General features: G+C 42.8%; 1 protein-coding gene across 3 annotated transcripts in view; it reads right to left on the bottom strand.

Moving 5' to 3' along the window:
• Positions 1-13,714, bottom strand: part of PRICKLE2 (prickle planar cell polarity protein 2) — a 418,427-nt gene that overhangs the window by 194,691 nt on the left and 210,022 nt on the right. Inside the window, exon 1 of one of the 3 annotated variants that reach the window (XM_066244422.1) lies at positions 5,310-5,562. The exons of the other annotated variants lie outside the window; for them this stretch is intronic. The gene's annotated coding sequence lies outside the window, so the exon portion shown is untranslated. Of the gene's footprint in view, positions 1-5,309; positions 5,563-13,714 lie in introns of those variants that run through there. 3 annotated transcript variants of the gene reach the window in all.

The following is a 13,714-nucleotide window of genomic DNA, read 5'->3' as shown; positions in this document are numbered from 1 at the left end:
TTCCCCCAGGTATGTTTTGCAGCATGCTAATGTGAGGCTGCAAAGGGTTTCCAGGTCGCACTGGTATGGGTCATGCAAAGTCAAGTCAAAAGGTTTCCGCCTTTGCAGTTGGCTCAGTGGGTAGAGCGTCGGCCTGGCTTGTGGAACTCCCGGGTTCAATTCCTGGCCAGGGCACACAGGAGAAGTGCCCATCTACTTCTCCACCCTTCCCCCTCTGTCTCTTTCTTCCCCTCCTGCAGCCAAGGCTCCATTGGAGCAATGTTGGCCCAGGCGCTGAGGATGGCTCTGCGGCCTCTGCCTCAGGTGCTAGAATGGCTCTGGTCGCAACAGAGCAACACCCCAGATGGGCAGAGCATCACTCCCTAGTGGGTATGCCAGGTGGATCCCAGTTGGGCGCATGCAGGAGTCTGTCTCTCTGCCTTCCCACTTTTCACTACCAAAAAAAAAAAAAAAAAAGAAAAGGTTTCCCTACTCCAGGGCTCAGAGCTTCTAATACGCTAGCAAAAGGAAGAGGCAGGATGTTTCATTTTTCCAAATATATATGGAACCATTTTTTGCTTTCTTGCTTGGAAGAGCAATTGCCCAACCAGTTGTAAAAGGCAACATGATCATGCCTTCAAATCACGTTTGAACAAAGTCCAAAGTGCTTCCATACCTATATCACTTGTACTCAGAGGAGAAAAGGTTCCGTGAACATTCCATTTTACAGATAGTGGAGGCAGCATACGAGGTTAAGGGGTTTGTTCTGTACCCTAAGCCTGCAGCAATTAACCCAGACACACCAGCACTGACCCCTGTGCCTGGGGCAAGTGCAATCGGGTCAGACCAAAGGGGAATCGGGCAAGAGGCCTGAACGAAACTCATCGTCACCCCCTGCCTCTGTCCTCACAGTGCTACCTCTGCACCTGCTGCCCACAGGAACCTGCCCAGTAGCTTGGGCAGAAGCCCCAGGAAAAAGGAACTTCTGGTGGGCTCTGGCATGGGAATCAGAGAAAGGCTTCCACCTTCTTGGGTGTGTGCTCTGTGAAGGGCCCTATGGGAGAATTCTGTGGGAAGGGGATGGCTTGGAAGAAAGGAGGTGGCCCTGGGAACTGCAGAAGGACCCACCGAAGGTGACAAGAGCTGCTTTAAGGATTTTGAAAGCTGAGGGCATTGAAAGCACCTCATGAAAGAAAGCAATCTGATCATGAGCTGTCTCAGTCCAGCAGTTAGAGCACTCTGGCAGAGGAGATGACACTTCCCATGTGTTAACAATCGCGTGGTCTCCCCATAGTCTGCCACAGCAGACTGCGAAAAAGGGCTTCACGGCCTGCCACCTACCAAATGTCAACATTGTGGAGAGGTCCTTTGGCAGACAGATTTGGATGAGGGGTCGCTAGGTTCCAGTTGTAAAGAAAAGGCCCTTCAACTCCCCAGAGCATAAGCTTGAGCACATGGACTTTGGAGTTTGATGGTCACAGGTTCAGGTTTCCTGTGTGGCCACTTAGTGGCTGTGTGAGCCAGGGAAGTTACTGAACCTCTCTGAGCCAACCCTTCCTCATCTGTGAAATAGGCATGATAATAGCACCTACTCCATAGGGTTATTATGAGGAATTTAAATGATAATGAACAAAAAGCAAAGTGTGTCTTAAGAGACAGTCCAAGGCCCCCCCCCCAACTGAGATGTATCTTAAAATGCAGATTTCTGCATCTTACCACAGACCTACTGAAACAGACCCCAAAGGGCGCTCTTTTATGCTCAGGAAAATCTCAGGTTCATAGACATTTTAGTCTGTGCTTGGCAAAAGCTTAGGAAGTTAACAACTATCATTCTGTTTATTACTACTACCTTTTAGATTATGCAAATATGAGATTTCTTCTCCAGCCAGGATAGCCTAGTGCTCAAAATTAAAATTTATCTGAAATCCAACTCAATATATTTTCGCTCAACCTCAGGAGCCTAAACAGAGTGTTGATCATTGGAAAAATCAAAATAAAATCAGTGAGTAATTACAGCAGCCTAGATGAATGAAAAGTAATATTCAGCAAATGTTCCCAAGAAATCGAGTAGTCATAGTTTTCCTTTCTTTTCTTTCTTTTTTTCTCTTTTTTAAGAAACAGGAGTATAAAGCAAACTTTCCAAGATGTGATAAGCAATATCATGTGCACACTCCCTGTGGACTGGCATCTTGCCTGGAAAGTGCGTAGTGTGGGGGGCAGACCCTCATGATGGGGAAAATGATTTCTATACACAGGCTGGTTGGTAAAAGTCAACTGGGAAACAATTTTCAAAAGCCTCTGGGCTAAATTGGCAGGGAAATTGTTTATGAATTTTCCCAGACACTGAGCCCCACAGTTCCTGTGTCTGTCTGTTCCATGTGCCCTTCTCCTGGGAGATGTCCAGATACAATCTTTGCAAAAATGAGTCTTCTTCTGGTTGTCACACAGAGCATCAGGTTATGAAAGAAGGTCACTCAAAAAACTGCATGGTAATAAAATGTTAAGTATCCTGAAAAAGAATCTCTTGCCATTTAGTGTTTGAGAATATAAAAATAGCAAAGAAATTTTCTGGAACATTAACTTTAAACTCTTATTATGATTTCTATAAAATTCCATTACATTCAACAAGGATTACCATTCTGTATTCTGGCAGCTAAAAAAGTCATTCCCTCTGACATCAAAATATCATTGACATCAAAATATCACACTGAGTTTATATTTACCCAGAGCTCTCCTACTTGATTATAAAGTGAGGAAGTGCTTAGTGTGACTGGGAGCACACAGCATCTTTAAGATTTGGATTTCCAAAAACTGCAGGTATCTGTAAGCACAACTACACAAAGCAGATTATGTTGGTTGCCTTCAGAGTCTTTTTTGTTTTTTTAATTTTTCCATTGATGAGAGTAAGAGAGAGAGAGAGAGAGAGAGAGAGAGAGAAGCATCGACTCGTTTCATTTAGATGTTCCATTTAGTTGTGTACTCATTGATGGCTTCTCATACATGCCCTGACCAGGCTTGAATCCATGACCTCCAGTGTGCCGGGCAGATGCTTATCCACTGAGCCACCTGGCCAGCACATGCCCTCTGAGTCTTTTAATTGCCCATTCTCCACATTGCCGATGCACTTTAGGTAAACTCAACACAGAACTACTTCACTTTCTCTGCAAATGGCTCTACAAAGACCATAAATGTCATCACCAAATTGGTGAGCACTAGTTCGAACCTTTGCATCTCTCATTCCTCAAGACATCTGTGTCCCTCAGGATAATAATTGAGCTTAAAGGAAATCTTGGGAAAAGGAGCCAAGAGCTTTTCCTGCTGAGGCTAGTGGGAGGAGGCCAATGGGGAAGTAGGCTCGATAAAACTGTCTCCAAAGTAAGTCCCATCTTAAAAAGCTTATGAAGGGAACGAGAGAGTTATTTTAGTTTCTTAAATGGAAGTCCAAAAGAAAAAAAAAAAAAAAGGCTTGTTGATGGAGAACCTTGGAAGACTGGGAGAGGTTCAAGACATCACTGCAGAAAGATTGCCTAGTAAAAGAGCTTTCTTGTATTGCACCCAAAGCTGTGTACCATCTGAGGCTGATTCAGGAAAATACTCAAATCTCCTGGTAATTTCCTGCAGACAGGACGTTTAATCATCTCCGAGCCTCTACCGCCAAAGGAAAAAAAGAAAAAAACAACCTAAACCAAATGATTCACACTCTTAAAACGAATCTGCCTTCAGAACAAGAAACGTTTTCTGCTCTTGAAAAGCAGCCACGATTTGTTATTCTAACAAAGCGTTCTTTTCCTCCAAACAGAAATAAAAATCGCTCAAGGAGTGCTTATACTAATATCTGTTCTGCATTTCTTGAAACTTCCATCCAGTCAACAGCTTCTCCTGGCAGGCTCTCAGAAACCCAGGGGGAGCTGGGTACAGCGACTGAGAACACAGGATCATTTTTATAAGCCTCCCTCCCCCACCCCACTATTTTGGCCCCATGGGAAGATGTTTTATTGTAGAGCGAGCAGAATTAGCTGTACATATAAATTCTTCACTGCTAGGCTCACTTGACACCTTTATCTGAATTGCTCAACAGCTGGAAAGATTTGGCAATTGACGATTTGAGAAGGAAAGGCCCAAATCCTCCTCAAGTGATATTTGTTCTCTCTGTACATGCAGGCCACATTCATCTACTCACTCATCTAGCTGCACAGATAAAAACATCTGTTTGCGGAAAGCAGGGAACACGAAGTATACAAATGATTCACACCATCTAAACATGTGTAAATAAAGGCCAGCCCAGCACAAGGAGGGCCCCTAAAAGCCAAACAGTTTAATACGGGTGGAAACAGAGTTTGGTAATCCATGCATCAGACTTTGCTCCAATTTTGAAAGGTATTTCTTCCGGCTGCCTTTAAAAACGCAAAAGCAAAAACAAACCCTCTGACCCTCTACATTGAGATCTAAACTTCCAACTTAGGCACAGACACACGAACAGACTGGGGATGGAGGACAGGAAGTACAAACTGTTTTAAACCCCCCTCCCACCCCCCCATCCACCTCCATGGATTATTTTGGCTTTAAAATTTCCCAGGATACAGCTGCTGGGAAGCCCCAGCTTTGCGTGATTCCACTGCTCAAACCCTGACCTGGGAGAGGTACCTTCCACTTACCGGAACGCCAGCAGCTTTCTCATCCTACAGACTCCCTTCCACAGAGCTAGGAAGGCTGCATTGGAGTCTCCCCCACCTCCACCCTCATTTCAGAGAATAAATGAACAAATCCAGAGTTGCTTGACTGTAGAAATCCACTAAGGAGAAAAGGAATGCCTTTGGAAAGTTGTAGGAAGATGGGGTGTATGGAGAGAAGTAAATATTTTTTTGAAGTAGACCTTTCTGAAGACATTAAAAATATTTTTGATAGTGTAAGAGAAATAAATAAGTAGGTCATCAGCAACAAATACATTTTAAGTATTTGAGGGAAATGAATTGTAAGAGTATAAAGACTTTAAAAGCTAGTTCTGGACGTTTCAATGTTTCCCTTGAAGTCTTCTTAGCACAGCAACATAATCCCCTCCTCCTGATTATATTGCCACCACTATTATTGGTTAATAAAGTGGATGCAAAAAGGCTGGCAAGCACTCAGACCAGAATGACCCCTGGGTCTAGGTTCACCATCTCCCCGCCCCCCAGATCTTGACCTCCCCAGTACCTGTATGGCAAGGAGCATCTGTCCCAGAGGTTAGTTTCTCAGTTCAAGGCCCCCTATCCCTTGGGAGGGGGGTGAAAATCGAGAGTAAACGCGCCCCAGCGCCCCGCTCCGTGCGCCCGGGCCACGGGGCCACTTACCGGGCTCAGTCTCGCATCGCTCACAGCTGCAGGACCTGTGCCGCCAGGGAAGTAGGGGAGCCGGGAAGGGGCCGCAGACCCGGGGGCAGAGGGGTGCGGCTGCGGCTAGGACGCCCAGCTGGGCGTGGGCCAACAACTGTCTGAAGACAGAGGGGGCTCTGCAGGGACTCCGTGCAAGGGGGGTGACATTCCCGGGGCTGTGGCAGCTGCTCGGCACAGCTCTGGGTCCAGAAAACCTCTTCGGTCCTGGGGAGAGGAGCTCCAAGCTCTCCAGGCTGCCTCCCGGCTGCTTAAAGGGACTCCTCCCCACCTACCGCTCTGCTTATTGGTGAAAATTCTGAGCCACAGGCCAATCCTAGACCTGTTCCTAAATTGAGATTTCAATCAAGGGAGCTACTGCTTTAAAATTAGAAAAGGCTGATATGGGGGGTGTGAGGGTGGATGAGCAGATCTTTAGCCACCTTTCAGAAGCAGAAGGACACAGGCTGTCTGGTCCTCGCTTACAGAGGTGCAGAGAGCTGGCAGAGGTGAAGAGCAAGAGTATACTGCGCAGAGCAAATGAGGAAGACAAGGGACATGCTGGACACTTGGCCTTCATCCCTCCCATTCACCTCCCCACAACTCACTCATCCTTCAGGGCTCGTCTAATTCATCACACATGCTGGATGGAGACCCTCCACTCCTGGGAAAAGCCCACTAGCAATGTGGTGGTGCTGCTGCTGCTTCTTCTTTTTAATTAAGTGGGAGAAAGGGAGGCAGGGAAACAGAGACAGACTCCTGCATGCACCCAGACCAGGATCTACCCAGCAAGCCACCTATAGGGCAATGCTCTGCCCACCTGGGGCTGCTGCTCCATTGCTCCGCAACTGAGCTATTTCAGCACCTGAGGCGAGGCCATGGAGCCATCCTCGGCACCTGGGGCCAACTTCTTTGGCCATTCAAGCCACGGCTGTGGGAGGAAAAGAGAGAGAGAGAGAGAGAGAGAGAAGGAGTAGCGAGAGCAGAAGGGGAGAGAAGCAGATGGTTGCTTCTCTTGTGTGCCCTGGCAGGGAGTTAAACCTGGGACTTCCACGTGCCAGGCCAATGCTCTATATCTGAGCCAACTGGCCAGGGTGCACTGTGCTTCTAAACCTCCCTGTCATTCCCCTTCCAGACACTCATTACACTTTCACTGTTTTTGCACTAACTGTCTCACTCTTTATATTATAAATTCCACCAAGCAGGGATGTTTCATCCATCATCACACTGTGTCACTCCCTACCTGGAATACTGTAAGCTCTCAGTAAATATTTGTTGAATGAATGAGTAAATATATGAATGAAGAAATGAGCAATAAAATATATCCTATGTTGGCTGTGACAATACCAATGTAAATTAAGAGACAGTACTCAAGAGTCCAGGTGTTCATTTCAGACAAGATTGTGTTCAAACATGGCCTCCATAACTTATGCCTCAGTTTCCTTGTCTGTAGAGCATGATCATAAAACCTCCTATCTCACAGGGTTGTTATAAGATTGCATTAGCTCATCTCTGGACTAAAGGACATGTTCAGTCAATAGCTGTTGTTGTTACTAAAATCAAACTTATGTTTTCTGGAGGCTAGGACTGGTCTGACAGCTGGTTTGGCCTCTTGGTGAGTCATTCATGAAACAGGAATTAAGTGCCAAGTCAGTGCCAGGACCCATGCAAAGTGCTGAAGTCACCAATGAAAGACAAAGTCCTTGACAACAAGGAACTCATAATGGGGGTCAGGGTGTGTTTTAGTCAGGATTTTCCAGAGAAACAGAACCAATAGAATATATAGTGAGAGATTTATTATAGTAATTGACTTGCATGGTAATGGAAGCCAAGAAGTGCTATGGTCTGTAGTCTGCAAACTGTAGACCCAAGAAAGTTGGTGGTATAATTCAGTCTGAGTGCAAAGGTCTTAGAACCATGATGGCGAACCTTTTTATAAAAATTGCCCACTTTTGCAGTGCTGGTCAACCTGGTCCCTCCCGCCCATTAGTGGGTATTCCAGCTTTCATGGTGGGCGGTAGCGGAGCAACCAAAAGGCGCCACAATTGGCCCACCATGAATGCTGGAACACCCCCTAGTGGGTGGGAGGGACCAGGTTGACCAGCGCTGCAAAAGTGGGTGGTTTTTATAAAAAGGTTTGCCATCACAGTCTTAGAATCAGGGGCCAATGATGTAAATCCTAGGCTCAACCCAAAAGCCTTAGAACCAAAAGTGCCAATGTCCAGAGCAGGAGAAGATAGATGTTTTAGCACATGCAGTGAGAGCAAATTGACCCTTCCTCTGCTTTTTTTGTTCTATTCAGGTCCTCTAAGGATTGGATAATGCCTACCCACAATGGTGAGGGTGGTCATCTTTAAAAAATCTACTGATTTAAATGCTAATCTCTTCCAGAGACAGCTTCACAGACACACTCAAAAATACCAGCTCTCTGGGTATCCTTTAGACTAGTCAAAATGACTCACAAAATTAAAAATCACAGTGTAGAGAGAAGAAAGAGAGTAGACAGACAAAGAGAATTATGTTAAATGGTACTCAAACAAAGGCATATTTACAGGAATGTTTGTGGTAGGATAGTTTATAATAGCAAAATAGTGGAAAACCACAATCCAATAAAAATAGGGCAAATGATTAGATAAATTAAGGCACATCCATTCCATGGAATACTATACAGTCATGAGAAAAGAAAGGCAGAGCTAACTGCACTAATAAACAACGAACTCCAAAATACATTGCTAAGTGTAATGCAGAAGGTCAAATGTATCCCTGGTTACATAAATAAATCTTCATGTATTGTGTACACATATGTACTCTGTCCATGCATAAAAATGCTTCTAGAAATGTGCCTAAGAAAATGGTAACGGTTATTATACCTGGCAAGTTGGTTTTAGAATAGCCAGGTCTCAGATGGGAAGGAGACTAATATTTCATCATATATCCTTGGGTATTATTTGAATATCTTACCATCATAAACTCCTAGTTCTGGCAAGGTGGCAAATGATGATGGCCTAAAAATTCCAACACTTCAAACACCTAGATATAACAAAAATCTTGTAAGTGCTTAGCTGATTCACAATAAAGAAAAAAAAATTCCCAGGTGGTAGAAATAAAGACACTGAAGACAAGAATGATCAGCATGCAAATTCACTGTGGCTATGAGGTAGGGGGAGGGGCTGGCAGCAGGGGAAGGTTTGTCTTGGTTCTAGGGTTTTAATGCCCATGCAGGAGAGAGGGTAAGGCTGGGACAAGAAGAAATGTAAAGTTATGAGACCTCTAGAAAACCAAGGATCCTCACTGAGGGCTGCACCCTCAGTAAACAAATAGATTAGAAAATTGTTAGCCAGTCAGCATAATTTGTCTGTCTCTATTTGTGTTCTAACTAGGAGAGAAAGTGTAAGCAATAATTATAAACCCTAGGCCTATGCCTTTCTTGAAAGTGGAGTATTAATAACAAAAATCAGAATCAGAAAACTCTACCTAAAAAAATTAATATAAAAATTTTGGTCTGGTCCTGCCAAGAATGCCTCACAGAAGCAAATAAAACTTGCCCTAGAGAGTCAGTTCTATAAACTAGGATACCACTGGGCCAGCAGAGAAAGAGCCCCCAATGTAGTGAAAACAACTGAAGAGTCACAAGTCAACGAGTGTGAGGATCAGAGGCTAAGCGTCAGAGCTCATAAAAAATATTCCAAAAAAATAACATGAAATGATCTTAAAGTTTAAAGTGATTAAAAATAAAGCACAATCAAAACCCTAAAAAAGAACAAGACACAATCTTTCCCTGTAGATTCATTAAAATTAAAAACTCATTGGATAAGTGAAACAGAAGGTTAGTTACTGCTGAAGAGAGAAATATGGTTCTCAGGACACTACACAAAATGAAGCACAAAGGGATAAACAGCTGAAAAGTTTGCAAGAAAGTTTAATAGAGATGAAGGCTGGAATGTGAAGGCCCAATATACTTCTAATAGGAGCCCCAGAAGAGAGAATAGAGACATTGAGGAGAGCATAATTGCTGAGAAATTTCTCAGGTCATAATACTCATAAATACTCAGATTCAAGAAGCACAAGGCATCTCAAGCAGGATAAATAAACATAAGAACAACTGCATGTACTAATTATTCATAAACATAGTTTTAAAAACACTGAAGTGAGGAAAAGTGAAACGGTTAATAATGCAGTAACAGAGGTCAGCAGAAGGCACTCAGTGCTGCAGAAACAGGGCAGCTCTCTATTCCACGTCTGGAGCTGAACTCTATCTCCCCAAATACAGGGTGAGGCAAAAGCAGGCCCTCAGTTGTGAAGTATGTGAAACAGAGACTTTATTCTTGCATTATTATTTGTTAATTATTGTATTATATTCCATAGGAACAACTATAAACCTACTTTTGCCCCACTCTGTATGATGAATTCTGAAGTATAATGTGTTCTTAAAGGCCTGCCTGTACATTACATATGGTGCTCATGTACCAAGGCAAAGTGGCAGAGATCCCTGGGAAAGATGTATTCATTCAGCCATAGAAAGAAGAAGAAGAAGAAAGGAGAAAGGAGAAAGAAGAAGAACAAGAAGAAGAACAAGAAGAAGAACAAGAAGAAGAACAAGAAGAAGGAAGAAGGAAGAAGAAACAAAAGCCCCTGTCCTCAAGAATCTCACTCCGGGGGTGGAGGCAGCAGATTAACAGTCCATCACAGAATGGGAAGTGTTGTACAAGTGAGCATAGACTGATCTGGAAACAGAGAGGAAGAACATCTCAACCCGCCTTGCAGGAGAGGGAGAGGCGGTCCCAGCAGGAGGCTTCCCAGCAGAGGTCACGTTAGCACTGAGAGAGCTGCTAGCTTCTGGGAAGACATGTTAAGAGTCAGGCCTAGCTTTACAGCCCAGTACTGTCACTTACTGTTTGGTAATTTGTAACTGCCTATTCACCTCATCTGTAAAATGAAATTCATATCACGTCTTGGGGTTGTACTGAGGTCTAGGGGAAAACATATAATATATAGATATAGCATTGAGCAGAAGGCCTGGATTATAAATGAATTTTCACTAAATGGATAACTAGTATTACTATTAGATAAAATGCAGTGCCTTGCTGAGAAAAAAAATCCCTTGTTTTAAAAGGCAAGTGTCTTCTAAAAGCTGAAGAAGACAGAAGCTTCACTCAGCTTGTTTTCATAGAACTACCTTGAGAAATATGAAATGTTTACTCAGTATCCACCCTGAAAAAAGCATATTATCATGCTATCAAAATATAAAGTTATCAGATATGGTCCTTTTCATAAAGGGACTTAAAATATAGCCCCCCCAAAGAACTACTAAAGGCTGTATATGTTGTATCAAATATATAATTAGCTTCAGTGTTAAACCTCAAAACCGTGACAAAATTCTTATCTATATCACTGAACCTTCAGATTCCCAACCACAAACCAAGTTGAAAGAATTCAGTCGAGCAGAGGAAGAACTAGACGGGCCCTCCTCTGTATTGCTCAATAGGTTTGTGAAGGACTGAGATGATGGATGGGGAAGAAATCTGTAAAATCCAACCAATAATTCCAAGTTGCAGGGCTCTGCCAATGCTCTACACAAAGAGATCTAGCCCATGTGCAGGGATGGCCTGAATTAAAGTTGATGAAATTCAATAATGGCAAGAGTGTGCCTGCCCTTTGGAAGAAATGCTGAACTGTGCTGTCTTAGGAAAGAATTGGCCAAGAACATGCTTTGCACTCATTCCTTTATGTACCATTTAACAAACATTTCTCTAGTGTCTATTATGAAAAAGAGTTTATCTTATGGGATGGGTAAACATGAAAAAACACGAATCAAACACATTCCTGCCTTCAAGCAGCATAAAATGTAGTGATCCAAAATTCTTTTTACTTGAAACTGCTCATGCTCTCCAGCACTTTTCCTCTTACCATGCAGATGTGATCTAAAGCCATCTAAGGTTTGCACTATGGATTAAACACCATCGTGTTCCAGAATGGCAAACAGATTTCACCTCTTGGTGACCATTGAAGGATTAGTAGTGACTTTCCAGAGTGCTGACTTGACAAGAAGTCTGAGGCTACATTATAGCAGAAAGCATGCTATGATTGACTAGTGATGTCTGTCACATGGATGGATAAGGAGTGACAGCACCAGTGCTATGAGTCTGACATCTCCCATCAAGTCTGATGCCCTGGTTTCACAGATGAGAAAACAGAGCAGATCTTTCTTCCTGGAGCATTTTATATTCAGCAACTCTAGCAGGGGCAACCAAGGAGAACCTCTATATCTGAAATGTTGCTGAGAGAGAAGAAAAAATCTATAGCTTGGAATATTTCTGATGAGCTTTTAAGATATGCACTCAAATTCTTTAGCAGCCTTTGTATTCTACAGCAAACAGGCTAAATGGAGAAAGCTACAGACTTTGATGTGCCCACCCCTCAGGCACACAGAAGATTGTATTAAACATATATCATTTGAGTATGTTTAAGAATTTAAAATATTGGGTGACAGAGATGTCTATAAAGTGAATACATTTTAGAAATACAAAATGAGTAAATACATAGAATCACAATTAACATGTTATTTAAGAAAGGACAAAGACCCTGGCCAGTTGGCTCAGCAGTGGAGTGTCAGCCGGTGTGTGGAAGTCCCAGGTTCGATTTCTGGTCAGGGCACACAGGAGAAGCGAGCATCTGCTTCTCCACCTCATCTTTCTCTCTCCCTCTCCCTCTCTCTCTCTCTTCCCCTTCCACAGCCATGGCTTAAATGGTTCGAGCAAAGGTGGCCCTGGGCACTGAAGGATGGCTCCATGGCCTTGGCCTTAGGTGCTAAAATATACATATATAGCTCCTTGCACAGCAACAGAGCTGCCGCCCAGCTGGGAAGAGCATCTCTTGGTAGGGGCTAGTCAGGTGGATCCTGGTTAGGGTGCATGCAGAAGTCTGTCTCTCCTTCCCCCCCTCACTTAATTAAAAAAAAATAAAATAAAAAGGACAAAGATTTTTTTTATCACTTTATTCTATTAAATGGTACAGATAACAGCAGCCAAAGAAAAGAAAAGAAAAACCCTTATTTTTCTACAGACACTTTATATCCTGAGGACTCTGTAACAGTAACTAAGGAGATAGGGTCTGTCCCTATTAAGCATTTCCACACCCAATCTATGAACGCTCACCACCATCACCCAGCCCAATCACAAAGAACACAAAGAACACTGCAAAGCACAGAACAGTATAAATGGACAAGAGATAAGCAGGAAGCCCAACCCCAGCCTGATTCAGATACAAAGAACAAATTGTAGCATTTGATTAATATGCCAGCCCTTCCGTCATGCTAACTAACTACAAAGTGAATTTTATAGAAAACCAACTCTTTGAGAAATAAGTCTAATTAATTCAGTTACATAAATTCCAATAAAATATTAGGGAGAAGGGATAACGGGATGGAGGAAGAGAGAAAGAGGGAAAGAGAATGTGAGGAGGATGAGGAGAAGAAGGATGAAGAGGGAGGAAGAAGGGAGGGAGGGAGGGAATGAATGAATGACTCAGAATATGAACAGACCATTGTAAAGAACAACAGGTTTACCTCAAGGACCCAAAAGGTATGTTCTGCCTTAAGACGACAGGCTGCCTATTTATATTTCTCCCACATACACTTCTGAAGAATTTTGGGGGTAAAAAAAAATAAAACAGCACCTCAAACACTTCTTTAATGCATAAATCGGTCGGATTAGTCTTTTCCTCCAAGACACATTCGTTTGCAAACCACCTTCAGGATTTCCAATAGGCTTTTACTAAACACCATGTTCATGATTTGTCTTATGGACTATGACTTATATTATTAGTTATCATGAATAAACAAATTGTGATACATTCACACAACAGAATATTACTCAGCAATTATAAGGAATGAATATAAGCAACCATATGGCTGAATCCCAAATGTATTATGCTAAGTGTAAGAAGCCAGGCTAAAAAGGTTACCTATTGTTTAATTCTATTACATGACATTTCAGAAAAGGCAAAATTATGGGAACAGAAGGCAAATCAGTAATTGGCAAGGGCTGACATGGGAGGTGGGATTGAGTAGCAAGAGAAAAAATACAGAACTGGTATCTTGATTGGGGAGTGGTTACATGACTGCATGCACTTGTAAAACCTCATGAAACTGTAAAACTAGGAGTGAATTTTACTATAAGCAAACATAAAAAAACAACAGACAAAAAAATGTTAAACCATCTATAGTATCACTTTTTAAAATTATTCCTGTATTAAATATTTTCTCATTAGTTATTTGTGTAAAGATGTTTAATAAATTACCCAAAAAATCATTACTTAGGAACTGTGCTCTGCCAAAGGCCGTGTCCATGAAGTTGCTCTCTCCTCACTAAGAAGGGGGAAGATCCAGT

Source organism: Saccopteryx bilineata, chromosome 10 (assembly GCF_036850765.1).
Source record: "Saccopteryx bilineata isolate mSacBil1 chromosome 10, mSacBil1_pri_phased_curated, whole genome shotgun sequence".
Classification (NCBI taxonomy): Eukaryota; Metazoa; Chordata; class Mammalia; order Chiroptera; family Emballonuridae; genus Saccopteryx; species Saccopteryx bilineata.
This window is presented reverse-complemented; position numbering and strand designations above follow the sequence as displayed.